This window comes from Nyctereutes procyonoides, unplaced genomic scaffold, assembly GCF_905146905.1.
Source record: "Nyctereutes procyonoides isolate TBG_1078 unplaced genomic scaffold, NYPRO_anot_genome, whole genome shotgun sequence".
Classification (NCBI taxonomy): domain Eukaryota; kingdom Metazoa; phylum Chordata; class Mammalia; order Carnivora; family Canidae; genus Nyctereutes; species Nyctereutes procyonoides.
In genome coordinates, this window is record NW_026575135.1 from 28,634,202 (window position 1) to 28,652,499 (window position 18,298).

General features: G+C 43.9%; 1 protein-coding gene across 3 annotated transcripts in view; it reads left to right on the forward strand.

Moving 5' to 3' along the window:
- The first annotated feature begins 15,666 nt into the window (after positions 1–15,666).
- MOB3B (MOB kinase activator 3B) overlaps positions 15,667–18,298 on the forward strand; it is a 189,800-nt gene continuing 187,168 nt past the window's right edge. For 2 of the 3 annotated variants that reach the window (XM_055302078.1, XM_055302076.1), the window contains exon 1: positions 15,667–15,918. The gene's annotated coding sequence lies outside the window, so the exon portion shown is untranslated. Of the gene's footprint in view, positions 15,919–16,320; positions 16,341–18,298 lie in introns of those variants that run through there. The other variant, XM_055302079.1, reaches the window with a different exon arrangement.

Genomic DNA, 18,298 nt, shown 5'->3' on the forward strand with positions numbered 1-18,298 from the left:
AAAGATCATTTCGTAATGTTAAAGGGGTCAGTTCAGCAAGAGGACATAAAAACCCTAAGTGTTTGTTTACCTAGTAACAATTTCAAAATAAGCAAAGCAAAAATTGTAAGGAGAAGTAGACAAATCTACAATTATAGTTGGAGATTTGAAGATCCCTCTCACCATGCTTGTTGGAACAAAAAGACAAATACTAGAGTTACATTGTACATAGGCTCAATTTTAATGAAGAAATTCAGAGGAAAAAAATCTATATCCAAATCAGGATATAAAAGACTTGAACAAGACTGTTCACCAATTTGGTATGACATTTATAGAATACAGCAGTACTCAACAGTAGATTACATATTATTTGCAAGAGCATGGGGAACACGTACAAGGATAGACCATATTCTGGGCCATTGAACAAGTTTCAATAAATTAAAAGGATTCAAGTCATACAAAGTATGTTCTCTGATCACAATGGAATTATTACTTGGAAACTAACACTTGTAAAAGATTAGATGATTTCTAAATTGTATGCGTTTAGGGGACAAGGGAAAGTGGATTGGAAAGCAGAAAGGGAGGTATCAGAATGTTGTGGAATGATTTTTATGAATAGTGGAACTCAGACAAGCTCTGTTGGAGAAGATAAATACAATGCATGTATCTGATATAGGTCTTGTATCCAGAGTATAATCCAGAGTATAAAAAGAACTCAAAGACAACCCAATATTTTTAATGGGAAAAAGATTTCAACGAATGTCACACAAATATTTAAATGACCGATCATCATGTAAGATCATACCCAACATTAATCATCAGGAGATAAAAATTAGAACTGCAATGGATATCACTGCACAGGTACTAGAATAAGTAAAGGTGGATATTGGTGAGGATGTGGAGCAATTGGAATTCTCATATACTGCTGGTTAGAGTATAAAGTATTACGACCACTTTTGAAAATAGTTTGGCAGTCTTGTCAAATTCAGTACATATTTGTCATATGATCCAGCAATTCTACTCCTAAATATTTCCCCAGGAGAAAGGAAAACATGTCCACAAAACTACGTGCACACAACTGTTCATAGAAGCTATATTCATAAAAGTGCCAAAATGGAAACAGCCAAAATGTCCCATCCATGAAAGAATGAGTAAGCAAATTATAATATATAACAATAAATACACAGGAATAAAAAGGAATGAACTACAGAAATACATAACAAAATCTCAAAAACAGTACACTGAGCAGAAGAAACATGCGAAAGAACATGGGAAAGGGTGCATTATAGGGTCAACACTAGCATGAAACTGAGAGTCCATGTCTGTTCCATTTTGCATTTTGCAGCCTAGGACCTTCCTAGTCCAGGCTGAAAGTACTTACTGTGTCATTTCATTCATGTGAAACTATAACAGGCAAAACTAATCTATTGTGACAGCTTATCAGTGGCTACCTTGGACCAAGAGTGGATGATATTTTACTGGAAAGGGTTCAAGGGAACTCTTCAGAGTGATAAAAATGTTCAGTATCTTGATTGGGATTATGGTTAAATAGGTGCAATAAAAATCCAATAAGCTAAAAAAAAAAAAAAAGTGGAATTCAACCTGCCTTGGATGTCTCCCCACTACAAACCATTCTTCACACTGATAACAGTATGATCTTTTTTCAATCTCATGATCACTTCTGTTTAACAACTCCACATCATTTACAAAATTAAACTCAAAATCTTTGCAATTTCTGTTAAACTTTAACCTCATTTCTCACTTGCTAGTGCAATCTTTTGTTGGATATATTACATTATTCCTTTGCTTCTCTGTCTCTATGGCTAGGCTATATGGTTAGGCTACAAGATCAATACATTTTCATTTTTGTATCTCAATGCATAGCATGGTATTAGGCACAGGGCATGCTTCCAAAAAAATTTAGTTAAACAAATATAATGAGTATATGAAATACGATTTTCTTTGTCCTCTCCAAAAAGAATCAGTCCCTGCAAATTAAGGAAATTGCTTTCTTTATATAATTGGAAACATTTTTCCCAGAAAATCCTTCATTAAAATGGAGCCTATGCACAATGTAGCTCTAAAATTTCAAAGACGTTAAGGCAGTGATTTTCAATCTTTTCAGAGTAGTAATACCCTATCATTTGCTGTTTCTGCATTTGTGCCTCACTATCTCATCTCTTACTGAAATGTTCTTTTTAAATTAATAGCTTGATAAATGGGTAAGCAGTTTTCATCAGACCAGTTAGGACAATACTAAGTATCCATTTGTGGAGTGTGGACATTCTAGAAATCTGATCCCTTATTTAGAAAATCATTCCTGAGCTCAGAGTTGGCTCAAATTGGCACCTTCTGGCATTCGCTTGTGGGTGGGGAATGTGGAATGCTTTGAAAACTGAATGGATTTGTCAAGTTTTAAAACTCCCTTATGGTTAGAGGAAAACAACATTCATTGTTTAAAAACACCATTGTTTGTTTTTTCTTCTTTTCTGTTCTTTGGAGCCTGAATCTGCAAAAACATTCACACCCAGGATTTTGCTTCATGTACGTCTCCTAATATGCTTCTAGGAGACATGAGTGATTTGAAAAACTTTCTACTGTGATTGTTTAGAATGGTTCAGGACAAATTTAAAAAGTCCATTTTAATGCTCATACTGTATTTTATGGAGAAAGACCAGATTTCTGTCATCGTAGGCAGAGAGTAGAGTTGATAAGAGTGTGGGTTCTGGAGCTGAGACTACCAAGGCTCAAATCCCTATTTTCCCACTTCTTGGCCATGTGATTCTGGACAAGGTATTTAACCCCTCTGTCCTGCTTCAATATCCTCATCCATTCAATAGGCATGAGAATAGAATAGGTCCAGGGTAATCACTGGTATGCTGTCACAATAGATTAGTTTTTGAGTGGAATTATATAGGAAGTACTTCCAGGCTGGGACTAGGGAGGTCCTAAAATGCAAACTGGAACAGATGTTCACTCCCAGTTCTTTGAAGGAGTGGGTTAATATATGCAGAATGCTTGAAAGGACAACGGGCACAGAGTAAGTGATCAATAAAATTGAGTTGCGGCTGTTGTCATTGTAATCATTATCCTCATCATTAAGCAACTGAATGCAGAGTTCCCATATCTGATTATTAAACTACACCTCACAGCCGTGATTCCAGGAGATACCACTTCAGTAGTATCTGAACATACTGCACCACCTCATTGCACAGAACAGAGAGCATTGCCTAAGGAGAAAGTCATTCTAGGGCTTGAAAGAGTACATGTGAAGTACTATCCAGAAGCCTCACCCCATTTTTTGCACTCTGTCCATTCTTCACCACTGCCACTACCAGGACCTCTCCTTTCTCATTCACATTAACTCCCCAGTTTCCTCCCTTGTGGTCTTTTCACACAGACCACACCCTTCGCCTCCCACATCCCCACCCCAATCAATCCATTTCTCCACAGAAGGCAGAGTGATCTTTCAAATAGAATCTCTTCGTTGATCTCACTTGCTTTTTTTTTAAAAAAAAAACAACCCTCAGTGATAACCTTAGACACAATATGAGGCCCACACTCCATGGTGAAGCTCAAGAGCCTTTGGGATCTGACCCAGTGAACCTCTTCACCCTTTGCTCTCACTATTCATCCTCTCTTCGTCCCCAGACGAGCTATGTGTAGTTCCCCAACTGCTCCCACTGCCTGGCATACACACCCCTTCCCCTGGATGAACTTTGACTTGCCAGTCTGGATTCACCTATGGTTGAGGCAGGGACCATGTTTGTGCACTAACTCATTCCCAATTGCCTGGCACATACTGTGTTTATTAAATATTACATTGAATTAATTATCTTCTATTCAAGACTCTTGTAGATTTCTCTACTTGGGAGTTCTAACACAGCACTTAACTCATTATGATGCATCATTATCGTGGATTTATTTGTCTCCCTTTAGACTGAGCTTTAACAAGGCAGGTCCTTGTCTTATACATCCTTGCATCCCCAGCTTCCACACACCTGCCATGAAATAGGAACTTAGTAAGTTCTAAAAGAATGAACACTATCCACATACCACTAATCTCAGGTTTAGAGTTCACTCAAATTCTGAAGCAAGGGGATGTATGGACCCCCTTGGCGTTCTTGGATGTTATCCCAATGATACTGCTGACATTTTAAGCAAAAGGTTCATATATGTGCATTTTTCTGGGTAGTGAGTCCATAGCCTGCATCAGATTTTCAAAGGGGTTTTTAATTCCCCTGAAAGGTAAGAATATATGTCCCTAAACATTGTTTTTAGGGGCGTCTGGGTGACTCAGTCGGTTAAGTGTCGGACTCTTGGTTTCAGCTCCAGTCATGATCTCAGGGTCATGATATGGAGCCTCACTTCGAGCTCCACAGTCATCATGGAGTTGGCTTGAGATTCCCCCTCTTCCTCTGCCCCTCTCCCTGCTTATGCTCTCTCTCTCTCTCTTGAATAAGTAAATAAAATCTTTATTTAAAAAAAGAGCTGTTTTTAAAACCAACTGCAAAATAAAAAGTTTGCAAGGTAGTTTGATGAGTCAGTCCATTTGACTCCGATGAGGTAGAGGGTTTATGCCTCTACAAACTGCCTCCAGCAGTCTTCCTGCTGCCGGACTATGTTGGTGTTTCCAATTGACTGCAGTGGGTGTTCTCCTTGATGAATATCCATTTGTGGTATTGCCTCCCACACACACCTGTAGGAGCAGTTTGAGACTCATTTGCATGGCCTTCTTGGTCCTAGAATCATCAAGCATTTCAGCACCTGGGACCAGCCCCACACAGTATTTTAACCTGGCATTCAGGGTTGAGAGGCTGCCCTGTTCAAAGCTTCTTTGATCCACTTTGATTAGACATTTTCTCAGGCTTCTATCAATAGGTGGCCAGTTTTTTCTGACCCAGGCCTGCACAATCAAGAGACTAAAGCTTCCCTAAGAAGCTAAGAAAAAAAATCACATTTTAAAAATAACTTGAGCAAATGAATTCATTCTGGCAAAAGGAAACCAGCTCTGTAAAATAAACTTCTTTAGAGTTTCTCAATAGCAGGTCCTGAAAACGTAAACAACCACAGTGTCCCACATGAGTTGAGCCACTCACTGAACAGCAAGTTTCTGGCCCCAAATCTGTCAAAATAAAGAACACCTTATAAAACTAGGAGTCCATGACCATCATGTGAGAATAAGAAGAGGAGACTGTAAGGTGACCCAGGGCAAGGAAAAGAGAAAGTCTTATGACCAGATCCTCAAAATGCTGACTTTCCAAGCCCAAAGCTAAAGTGATGAGGGACAGAGGGCTACAGCTTATGCCTCAGGCCCTGGCTTGGACCCAACCAGTGTCCTGCATTCCCCAGGGAAAACCAGAGTCTACTCACTCTCATGAAATCAGAGGCAGCCCTTGCGAGTTTTACCATGGGTTCTGTTGACAAGATAATGGACCCACTGAAACTGTAATACCATGCTTGGCCAAAGTAGCCCAAACTACTATAATAATTGCCTGCCCAGCCATAGGTTTTTGAGCATTATAATAATATTATGTTCTTTCTAATGAGGCAGACCCATACTGTTCCAATGAACTTACATGCTGAGTTTATGTGCACAAGAATAATACTTGTTATAAATAATAAACACAGTGATTCTCATTTTATATTTGTATAGCTCTCCTTTGACACAAAATTTTTTCTCATTGCATGGTAGTAGTCTGGTCCTTTCTATGTGAGGAGCACTGTGCTAGAATCTATATCTTAGAATGGACAGACCTTGGAGGAATTCAGAGAAAAGGCACAGGGATCATTTTTTAAAGACTAGAAAATACAACTTACGGAAAAGCATTAAAAAGAACTTGCTATTATCTAATCAAAGAGATGTTGGAAATATTGGAATAAGCTTGAACATCGTATTTCAGGTGTACAAAGGATCATGGTCAAATCAGCAACATTTATTGAGTCATGGCTATGTGCCAGGTGAGCAGTTTCGCATTTAACCCTCAAACCGACCTCGTGAGGTGAAAGTCCCTGCCCGCAGGAGAACCCTGAAGCATCGGTTTAGTGATCGTCCAAATGTGATAGACATTTTTCACAAATATTCTGCTTTTCTCTCTCTTTTCTCACTTGGAAATTAAGTTCTACTTTCTTTTTCAGTGGAAGCCCGGCATGACCACACAACTCTCTTTAGCCAAAGAAATTTGAGCAAGCAACACGGGCTGTTTCCAGACAGAAGCTTGGTGAGCCAGTACAATCTGTGCCTTCTTTCACTCTGCTACAGTGACTATTAACGTTCTGGAAAATGTCTGCTCCATAGCCTTGGTCCTTCACTGGGGGATACAGGAGCCCCCTCTCCCACCACCGTCAACTCAAGATGAGCATGTTGCAGGAAAAAGACATTAACCGTTGCAGCTTTAGGCCACTCAACTTGCAGGATTGTTTCTGTAGCCAAACCTGACTTATGGACTGAGTCAGCCCCTGGACTGGAACTTGCCTCTATTACCTGCAGCTTACTCGGAGTGAATATGCTGTGCTGCCTTCCAGTGATGGCTAAGTGTATTATTATTCTACCTAGTTTGAGGAGCAGGGAAAAAATGGTCATTACCTCCAGTGACATAAATCGAGATTCCCCAGGGAGCAGTCAAGACATAAATAAGAGAAGTGAGGAAGATTAGGGGAACTTCCATTGAAGATTTACTCACAAGAGGAAAACAGTTAATGTTTTTGATACATTTCCTTCCAGGCATGTTTAATGAACACTTTGCATATATTTTCTCAAAGAGCCCTACTTAAGGGAAAATTTTTTAGAGCTCCTGGCTTGGAATTGTGTTCTCTGCTCCAGGGTCTCTCTCTGGTTTAGTCTGGCTTATTTTCCTAGAAGACTCATGACAATAACCTTCTCCTTTATTGGTTAGCACACAAGGGGCTCTTCATTTCCAGCCTACCAGGAACCCAAATATTGTTTCGGAGGCCCCCCAAATCAGAGCCTGAGACAAGAACTTGAGTGCAGTTAGTTTATTTGGGAGGTGAGTCCAGGAAGCAAAAATGAGAGCAGAATGACTGGGACAAGAAGGAGGAAAAGCCAATGTAAGGTTGACTCGTCAACTGACGACGTCAGGTGTGGATCTCGAAGTCACGTAAAGAATGCCTCCCGTAAGTGTCAGTCTCAAGGATAAGAGGCTGGAGCATTTACTCACTGGCTCTCATTCCCTGTTGATTGACCCCAGGGGCTTTAACTAACCTCCCTGCAGCACAGCCACTGTGCTCACTCTGGGGCTGGGCAAGCTCCTACAGCTTGAAACAGACAGTAAAATTATTCCTGATGTATGCTTTAGCTCTGGGAAACCAGCCACCATAAAGACACCGGAACCAGGGGCACCAGGGATATTTTCCATACCAAACTCCATCGCTAAACATTAATCTCAGTTCTTGCAGAGCTGACAGATGCAAGGTGATACCAAGTTGGGACTGAGAATACTACAGGCAGCCTGTGTGAGTCCTGGGCAAGTTTCCTAATGTCTAAAATGGGGGCAGTCATACCTATTGTCCAAGGTCATTGCAAGTATTTGTTGAACCAACACGTGAAAATGCCCAACATATTCCCCAGGACATTACAGGTGCTTGATAAATATGAGTTCTGTGCCCTCCATCTCCAGTAAATGCTGTTGGGCTGTACAAGCTACTGAGGAAAAGATCTTGATGGTCCTTCCAACTCTTCACTTGTGCTTTCCTCTTGGTCTTTGATGCTGCCTACAATTTTAGCAGCAATGAGCAGCAACTTCAAATGGGAAACTGGTTTAGCATCTGCTGAGATAAACAGAAAAGAACACAGGAGGAAAGCAAAACGGCAAGAAAAAGGAATGAAAGTGTAATGGAATTTTATAGAAAAGGAGAATTGTTTTTCTAGGACATTGGGTAGAAATCTTGATGAGTTACCAAGCTGTCAGAAATTCTCTTTGATATGAAGTAACAAAAGGGAAGAGAAAGAAAGGAGGGAAGGAAGAGGAGGGATAGAAAGAGGGAAAAAAAGAAAGAATAAATAAAAAGAAGGAAGGAAATTGTCCATTCATCTCTCCAGGGACTCTGCTGAGCCTTAGGCAATATGACTGGGGAAAAATTATAACCGAAACTTTTCTAAAAACCTTTCAGAGAAATCTTTTTCCTCAGAAAGGCATCATCAGGGCTGTTCAATATTCAAGGCAAATCTTTCATATTACTAGACACGAAATACTATCATATTTGAAACTGGCCGGAGGCCGTTTAGAAATTCAATAATTATTCAACCCAAGGGGCTTTCCAAGTGGTGAAGGAGCATCTTAGGAGGAAATTAATATTGAGCAGTGTATCAAATCTAATTGGAATCTTGAGGAAATGGGGTCCTGAGTAGGTAAAACAGCTGGAAGTTAAAGTAGGTCAGGACAAGTGATCCCCTCACTCTTGTGTTTTGCCTTAATTACGATGTGAAAAGAAGAACCTTGTTTATTTTTATGCCGGGAGGGTTAGGCTCCTTGTTCATGAAAAGCCACCTTTGGTCAAACAATAAAACACTTTACTTCTTTCATTTCTTTCCACAAAAATTCAAGGAGAGTTGAGAAGGCACAAAAGACTTTTTATTTTGTTTTGTTTTGTTTTGCCAAACATGGCAGCTGGAATTAATGACTGACTTATTGGCCATGGTAGTGGACACTGATCACAAAGACAGTAAAGCTGTGTTTTTCCCTCTTTGAGAGAAAGTCCATAAGAGATCTTCCGTTTTCCTTTTTGGAGGAGGAGGGGATGCAATCAGGTTTGAAGCATCCAAGACACACCATCTTCTCCTCTGTCTTCTTATCCCCTTCCATATAAGTCACCTTGAGAACACAATTTCTCAAGCCCATTGAACACACAGTGGTCTGATTTCCCCATCTTAGAAAGGTGTTGAAGTCTCACTCTTAAATTGATCTGGGGGATCCAGGCTATGCTATCTTGACATGAAACTACCTTAGAATGATATACCTGGCAACTAAATCTCCTTAGATCATTATCTACTGACGTATTTTTGGACAATTCCTAGAGGACAATTCTTCTCCATTATTCAGAGTATTGAGGCAGATCACAGCGTACTACACCTGGTTTGTGTCAGTCCAGAACAAAACCCCTCTGCTTCTCTACAAAGAAGACTCACTTAGTAAAGATTCAAATGATTTGAAAACAAGAGAAACCCAAAAAACACAGCTTGGTAAGGAGAGCCATAGAGACACTGGATCACTATGAAAAATACAAATAGATAGATCCAAAGAGCAGGAGGAAAGATCACAATCTCATTTAAATAAAATTAGTTTAAAAAATAACTTAGGAAAGAACATTCACTCTATTCCTATAGAATGGAACGCAGGCATTTGTCCATAATGATTCCAAATGGCACCATCTTGTTTTGCTAAACTGTTACAACTTTGAACGGTGTCACAGGTTTTTCCCAGGTCTCAAAGCCTATACCTCTTCATGCCTCAGTTCCATCTCCTCAAGATAGGATAGGATTGAAGTATGCCTTACTGTTGAAGATTTGTTAAGACAATTGTGTTAACTCTCATTGCTTGGCATGAAAAGAAGGGCTCTGAGAATGTCTGCTCTTTGTTAATAAGCTGCCTATAATAATGATGGTTAGCACACAACGCTACTGGGTAATCACACTACCAAAATTAATAGTAATATCTCTCACAAATCTAATTTGAGTGAGCACTGCTCTCCAGAGCAACGTGATTGTGAGTCAGTGTTTGTCAATGACTACGCAAACATGTTTTCTCCACTTTATTGCAATGTGTTATAATGTTACTATGGTGACACTCTTACGATATCCCTTTGCTCTTTTGGTGCCCTCTCAGTGGAAGCTGTAATGAGGTGGTTTGGCAACAAGATCTTTCTGGGATTTTTCTCATATACTTTTGAAGACCAGCATGGCTTTCCCCATACAAGAAATGTATAAAGCATGAAATGAAAATGATAGAAAGTAATTTGCTCTGACTTTGGCAAAGAATGTGAATGTTATTAATTCTATATCAAACTACCCAGAAATATTCTTTTTGTTCCCAATTCTAGGAGATGACATTCCAAGGGACAGTGAGGCTTCTAGATTGAGTGTGGAATATAACACATGCTGGGGGCTGGGATCTCTTAACCCTCATGAGACAGGGTCTGTGTGAGAGTGATGTGAGAACTATGTGCTGGAAAGAAAGAGAGATGGGGTTTCTGGAGCACACGTCATATGACAAGCACTGTGCTAGGAATGTTCCATGCATCCCTTGCCTGAATCCATATAACCACCTATATCATTTACCCCCATTTTATAGAAGAGATAATAGACACAGCTATGAAGTAATGAGCTAATAGACACAGTTAACATGAGTCTTTCAGACTCTGAAGCCTATTCTCTTAATTACTGTGCTACTTTGTCTCCCTAAAATGCATCATTTCAGATGATCTTTTCCCTGGAAGAGCTTGAAAGTGAGAATCATAAGTGCCTCCATCCAAATTCCTTAGACTTATGCCATAGCTACCTGTATAGATTTATCTGAAACAGCTTGAAATCTGACAACTTCATCTTGGATAAACACACCCTTGGGGACTTTTCCACTGCTATATCAGGACACATAGCAGTACTGGTCATGAGACCTAAAATTGATGTCCCAATCTTTTTGGTTGTGTAATCTGGGGCAAGTCAATTCTTCCAGGCTTAGTTACTTCACCTGTGAAATGGAAATCATGAAAATTATACTTGTCCAAAGGTCAGGAATAACCCAGTTGCTTTCATTGTCAATTTTTGCTCACTTTAGAAAGCAAAAAATTGGGTCTAAGATATATGAGGCTGTGTGCTGGACCTAGAATGACAGATCCATGATTGCCCTTTTATAATGTGGTAAACAGAGCAGCTTCTCAAAACATTTTTATACAGCAAGAAGTTAATTTTTGTCTTCTACTTATTGCCATTTGGGTTAATACTTCAGATATTGCTTTGGCAGCTACTTCAGGTAAACCTTCTCCATTAATAACTTAACACAAATCATTACATTTCCCTTGATCTCTAGCCTAGCATTTGGGATTCCAGACCTTATCATCTAACTGTACAGGTAGTCCCCATACCAACTAGATTCATCTTGGTTTCCAGGACACATCTATCATTTTCCTACCTTCCTCTGACTTCACAAGTTTTCTGTACCTGAAACAACTTTTCTAACTGCGAAACTGTTTATCATCTTGAAGTTAAACTCAAATGCTACATCCTCCCTGAAACTCTTCACAGTCAGCTCCATCCAGAATTAATCTTGTGTCTGTGCTCCACAGAAATGTATTAGCCTCTTCTACACCTTCCCCTCATGGTCTTCTTGTATTGCTAGTTGTATTTCTCTTACTAATTTGTAAGCATCTTGAAGGCAAGATCGCAGGCAGCCTATTGCCACCTGATAATGGCAGGGGAGTGTGAGGGTTCCATCTCACTGCCAAGTCACACTGCCAAGTCTAAAACCTGCCTACATGATGTACAAGCTGCATGACCTTGGGCAAGTTCCCTCACCTTTCTGGTCTATAATTTCTTCACCTGTATTTACTGCATAGGGATCTTGTGAGAATTAAACGAGATATACTTATCAAGCAACTGGCATATTATAGGTGCTGCTTAGTAGACATTAAGTATTTGCAATACCTCTAATGACTTATCTTCATTAATTAATTCAACACATATTTGAGTGCCATATTAGTCTATTCAGGCTGGTGTAACAAAATACCATAGACTGGATGGCTTAAATGATAGACATTTATTTCTCATAGTTTTGGGGACTGGGGAGTCCAAGATCATGATGCCGATCATGAATCATGATCGATTCATTGATCATGAATCAATTTGATTCCTGGTGAGAGCCTTGTTGGCTTGCAAATGGCCAACTTCTCACCATGTCCTCACATGGCAGAGAGAGAACAATCTCTCTTTTCTTGTTTCTTCTTATAAAGCCATTAATCTTATCGTGAAGACACTACTCTTATCACTCCATTTAATCCTAATCACCTCTTAATGGCTCAGTGTCCAAATACCATCACATTGAGAGATAGGGCTTCTACATATTCATTTGGTGGTAGAGGGAGGTGGGGTATAATTTAGTCCATAGCAATTATCCATACATTTACTGAGCTAGACCAAGGGTAGAGTAATAAACAAAATAAATAAAAACCCATGTCATGTGGATTTACTTTCTAGTGGAAAGAGTAGATGATGTGGTAGACAGAATAATGGCCCCCCACAATCCCACACCTTTATCTCCATAACCTGTGATCATGTTCCATTACATGGCAAGGAGGAATTGGCGTTGTGGGTGGAATTAAGGTCCCTAATCAGCTGACTTTAACATAGGGAGATAATCCTGGATTATTTGGCTGGGTTTGGTGTAATCTCAAGGGCCTTTATAAGTGGAAGAGGGAAGCAGAAAGGGCAGAGTGAAGAAAATGAAATCTTGGCTGCTGTTGCAGATTTTGAAGATGGAGAAAGGGGATCACAGCCTAAGGTACATGGGCAGCCTCCAGAAACCAGTAAAAACAGGGAAATTGATTCTTTCTCCCCTATAGACTTCAAAAAGTAACACAGCCCTGCTGACACCAATGAGACCTGTGTTGAATGTCTAACCTCTGGAATAATAATAATTTGTATTCTTGTACATCGTTAAGTTTTTATATTTTTTTTAATTTTTATATTTATTTATTTATTTATTGATAGTCACACACACACAGAGAGAGAGAGAGAGAGAGAGAGAGGCAGAGACACAGGCAGAGGGAGAAGCAGGCTCCATGCACCGGGAGCCCGATGTGGGATTCGATCCCGGGTCTCCAGGATCGCGCCCTGGGCCAAAGGCAGGCGCCAAACCGCTGCGCCACCCAGGGATCCCCATAGTTAAGTTTTTGGTGCTTTGTTTCAGCAGCCTTAGAAAACTAACACAGGTTAGTTTTATATATAACAGGTTATACCTCTCTATATATTAGATGGCAATAAATTCTGTGGAGAAAATTGGAGCAGGGAATATGGATGGGGAGTGTTAGAAGGGGAAAGTGATTATAATTTATTATAATTTTAAAGAGGAGCCCAAGGAGGATTTGGAGTAATAAGCTGACAAAATAAGATGACACTTTTACTGGAATCACATGGACTGCTCTATGTGGGGGACAAGGTGGAAGCAGGAGGGCCAGTTAGAAGGCTATTATAGTAATCCTAGCTACAAGTATTTGTGGCTTGGACTGAGATGGTAGAAAGAGATGTCAGTGTTTGGATATCTTTTGAAAGTAAAGCCAATGAGATTTGCTGGTAGACTAGAAGTGGAACAGAAAAGGAGAAAAGTAAAAAATGATTCCATGGTTTGGGGCTTTAAGCCAATGAAAGGTTGGAGAGGCCGTTCATAGAGATGGGGAAGACAGCAGTGGAGCAAATTTGAGGAAGAGGATTGGTGTGGGTGGGATGGACAATTGGTACCTGAATTCTTCCCTTCCCCTAGTCTTTCCCTTCAGATTGTGTTTCCCTACAAACAAAGAACCTTACACATAAGGAATAATAGCCAGTGAGAAAAGGATCATATTCAATTCGTGATGGAGCCAGTTAGTTTTCTATAAAATACCTAAGGAAAGCTCTGATAAAAAAAAAAAAAAAAAAGCAAAAAGCTGGACTGGAGAATGAGGTATAGCCCAGGACACTACAGATGAAATGTTTATGCCCTCCCCAAAATTCATCTGTTGAATCCTATCTCCCAGTGTGATGGTATTGGGAGATGGAGCTTCTAGGAGGTAATCAGTCATGAGGGCAGATGCGTTAGGAATGGGATTAGTGTCTTTATAAAAGAGGTTTGAGAAAGCTCCCTGCCCCTTTTTGCCTTGTGAGGACCCAGTGAAAAGTTGTCTATGAGAAAGCAAGCCCTCACCAAATACTGAATCTGCTGGCTACTTGATCTTGGACTTCTTAGCCTCCAGAACTGTGAGAAATGCCCTTCTGTTTTGGGGAGGCTCCCAACCTTTGTTGTAGTAGCCTGACAAGACAAAGACACAAGACGACCGAAGGGGCTTAAATCTAAATGCTGGCCCTTCAGAGCACATTGTGAAGGTTGAGCCATCCTTCTCCAGCCCACCCGGTCACAGGCAGAGACGGTGGGCCAGAGAGTAGGCAAGAGCTGCGGCACCATTCACCACACTGACTCCACTCACTGATGAAAATTATCCAGGAAATACTAATAGCTCCCTCCCAATCACAAGATTTACCATTTCTCCCCAGGGAAGAAGTCACTCAAGGGGCGGAAATGGGATGAAAGTTCTCTTTTCCCACAGGCAAAGCTGAAAAGCAAGGAGAGAGGCAGAGACAGTTCCATTAAGGCCTATTGATTAGAATTGAATGCCCTGTTCACCCTGCTTGCCCTGCTCATCTGTACCCTGGAGCATGAGCCCTATCTCCAAGGGCAGAAGTTGGATCTCAAGGTTCTGCTTTAGTTTCTGAGTCAAGAAACCTTATTTTTCCTCTCTTGACAGGACAGAAAAGATCATGTCATAGGAATTGTTAAGCAGACAACAGACTTCCCAATTAGAGACTAGTGAGTAAAAGGGAAGGACAATTAAAGGTAAACTGGGGTAATTAAGAGATACTTCCATCCTGATTGTTCTGGATGACGAAGAGTGTTCTGATTGCCATGAGGCCATAAGGACAAGAGGAGCTTTAAAAGCAGTGACTAGGGTTTGAGGCAGTTTGGAAATGAAATTGCATTACTCGATAATCAACAGAATCATTGATTAATGGCTGTATATTTGTATCTGACTATGTCCCCCCTCATGTTTGCGTTTCATACTCACAATCTCCAATACCTTTGCATTGCCCAAGTGACACAGAATGAAACGGCATCACTTAGTCCAGTGTTGATATCACTTGACCATGACTCTTTGTTAAATATCTCTTACAATATGAGAAATGACTTGATAGAAGACGTGTGTGGTTTTAGAGGTTCTCATTTAGTAGGTGTCAAAACCACTTTTACGGAGGAGGCTGTTAATCACCTATCCTATTTCTACTTAATATATTTCCACACCTCCGGGCACTTGGGTGGCTCAGTTGGTTAAGCATCAATCAGGTCATGATCTCAGGATCCTGGGATCAAGCCCCCACTCCCGGCTGCCGGTTCAGTGCGGGGTCGGCTTCTCCCTCTCCCTCTGCCCTTCCCCTCACCCCTCCTTGTGCGCTCTCTCAAATAAATAAACAAACAAATAAAATCATATATATATATATTTCAATACCTCTTTCAAGTGTCCAGTTAGAATCGTAAAATGCAATACTTAGCCGCTTGGTACTCCTCCATCAACACGTGTTAAGGTGCTATAGAGGAATAAAAAGATGTGGAAGACATTATTTTCCTTAGGAAGCTCCGATCTAGTGACTCCTGTTATTAAGAATGTTCTTTCAACGAGTCGGAAGGTCTTGGAGGAGGTGACTTCCCCTCCTGATGCGCTACCTCCCTCTCCGCGCTGGTGAGAGGGTCTGCTGCGCGGCGAGGCGGGGAGCCCGCGTACACCGCGCGGTGCCCCCCGCCCCGCCCCGCCCCGCCCCGGCCCCCGCCCCCGCCCCCATCCTCTGCGGGAGGCAAGTGGAGCCTCGCCGCGACCTGACTTGCCTCGCCCTCGGAGCTGCCATTTCGCGGGCGGCCGCCAGGGGGCTCCCCCCGCCGCCCCGCTCGGCGCCCCCGCGCGAGGGCCGCACGCTGGCGCCTGCGGGGGCTACTCGGGAGCGGCGGCGGCCGGAGCTCCTGCCCCGCGCTCGCTCGCCCGCCCGCCCGCCCGCGCGCTCCTGGCCGCCGCGCGCGCCATCTGGATCCGCAAACGTCGCCCGCCCCGGCTCGCCCTGGTCCTCGGGAGCCGGCCGCGGCTGACCCGGCGCAGGAGCCTGCAGGGCCGCGGGCTGACGGTGCGAGCCCCACGGTGAGTGAGAGCCCGCGCGGGGCCGGCGGGCCGGGGAGCGGGGCGCACCTGGGGGCTGCGCTCCGGGGCCGCGCTCGTCCGGGCCGCCCCTGCCCGCGCGCGCCCTTCCCGGGCGGGGGCCCGTCCGCAGCCCGGGCTCCGGGGCCTCGAGTGTGCACGCGCCGGGGGCGCCCCGGAGCCGTCCCGAGCGCAGGGCGCCTGCCGCGCGTCCGTCGGGCTGCGGGCGGCGGGAGACAAACTTTTTGCGAAAGTGCGCGCGGGCGGGAGCGCGGCGCTCGGGGCGCGGGGCGCGGGGCGCGGGGAGGGGAGCGGAGGGAGGGAAGGAGGGAGGGACGGGACCCCCGGGCCCCAGCTGTCAAACACAAGTCCCGCGGATCGTCCTCGCTGCCCCGGGACCCCCTCGGACTTCTGGAGCCTGGCAAGTGAGTCCCGCCCCCCCCCGCTCCCCCTTCTCCCACCTTCCTGGCCGCCTCCCATGTCCTCCCCGCAGGGGCCACGGCTCCGAGCCCGTGGGGATGGGACGAGCGGCCTTTTGTTTCCCCGCGGCTCCCCCATTGTTTGCCTTCGCAGCATCTGGCGGGACTCGCGGAGAGAAGGGCGCCCCCGCCCCCCGCCCCCCCGCGCACGGCGCCCCCCGTCCGGGGAGCCCGAGCCCCGCGGGGCCGCCGCACCCAGGCCCGCGGCTAGAGGGCGGAGGAGGGCGGAGGAGGGCGGGCGGCTGCGCACCGCCGACCCCAGACGCGCCGCCGGCCCGAGGAGCCGCTGTCCCCAGGCGGGAGGGCGGCCCTTCCCGTGGGCTTCACTCCCCGCCCACGGCGCCGGCGTCAGGGCCCTGCGGCAGGACGTGAGGCCGAGGCCCCGGGTCTGCGGAGCCCCGCGGGCTGCACAACGGGCGACGACGCAAAAGGAAATAACCCGGGAAGCCTCGAGACTGCCTGGAAACCGCGGGGAGGTGGCTCCCTCCAGCCTGAACGAGGAATGTTGACGTGGGGTAGGGCTCCAAGTTCGAATCCCAGGTCCTCTGTCAGCAGTTAGAAGAAGGCAAACCCGGAGGACCCGGGACGGACGCGGCTGGGGGCGATGCCGACGATTCCAAGTCCTGGCGAACCAGTGGTTTGGGGCAGCCTCCGAGGTCCCTTGGGGGTGCCCCTGTTGGATTATAGGGAGCCCTGTTTCTGTGCCTCCCTTCACCCTTAGGTGCTTACACATCGTGCTTCTCTCTTAGGGAGGGTGGATGATTAAAGAGGAGGGCAAAAGCAAAGTAGCCAGTCTGGGAAGGCAGGGGCCCCGTGGGGTGCCTGGAGAGGCCTTTTCCCTGTTGGGGGGAGGCCAAGCCTGTGCACCTGTTAGAACCTACACATGCTCAGCCTTACTGTACCAGCTTTTTCTGATGGAGGCGCAATCATCCCTCAGGCACACTCTTTTCACCCTCTACCTTTTGGTCCCTTCCCCAAGCCTGGGGAGGGAGGAAGCCAGCTTCCACCGAAATGCTTGTGACCTGTGTAACCCACTCGAGCATTTTAAGTGGGGGCTCTTCAGTTCTAGGAGTTTTCCCTTTACCTGACTTAACAGAAATTTGAGTTCCATTCAATAAATAGAAAAACAAAGGAGACTACTAAGTCAGGAAGGTGGACACAGAGCACTTTCTGGCGATTTCTGGATTTTATCAATGGGACGAACAAAAGAAAAGAAAGCAAAATCTTTGAGGCACTGGGAGACACTTTACAAACGTTTCATTATGAAAATGATGCCTAAGGAAAGATTCCTTTGAAATTTAGCAGCAGAAGCAGCAGGAAAGAAGCAATGAGGCTGACTTGGGTTGCTCAAGAAATGCCCAAAGGCATCATTAGCAAAGTGAAAGGGCAGTGTTTGTCCCAGTCTACCCCAGTAAGGAAAACAGGATAATTGTAGTGGAAGATGAGCTTGTACAGTTTCTTTAATTTTAGAATTAACCTCCCCTTCCCCGAATCACTGTAGAAAAAATAGAAAATACAGAGAAGTAAAAATGAAAGCAAAAGAAAGGGAGATATTATAAATAGGGCTCCAATGAATAGTGATTTCCTTGAATAAATTTCTGGAGCTAGTATAGCTAGGTTGAAAGAGTTAATGCACTTTTTAAAGCATATTTAAGATTGTCCTGTAGGAAAGTTGTGCCACTTTACCCGCTCTCTAACAATATACAAGAGGATTTTTCCCCCTGTATCCTGCACCCCACTCATGCTCTGTATTATAATTACCCTTTTTTATTTCTGCTGAAGGATGAGAGGGGGGTATCCTCTTGTCTTCTTTTGTATTTCCTTAACCACAAATAAGACTAAACACTTCTCCTGTTGTTGTTAGTATTTATTCTCTTATGATGATATCAGTTTATGCCCTTATC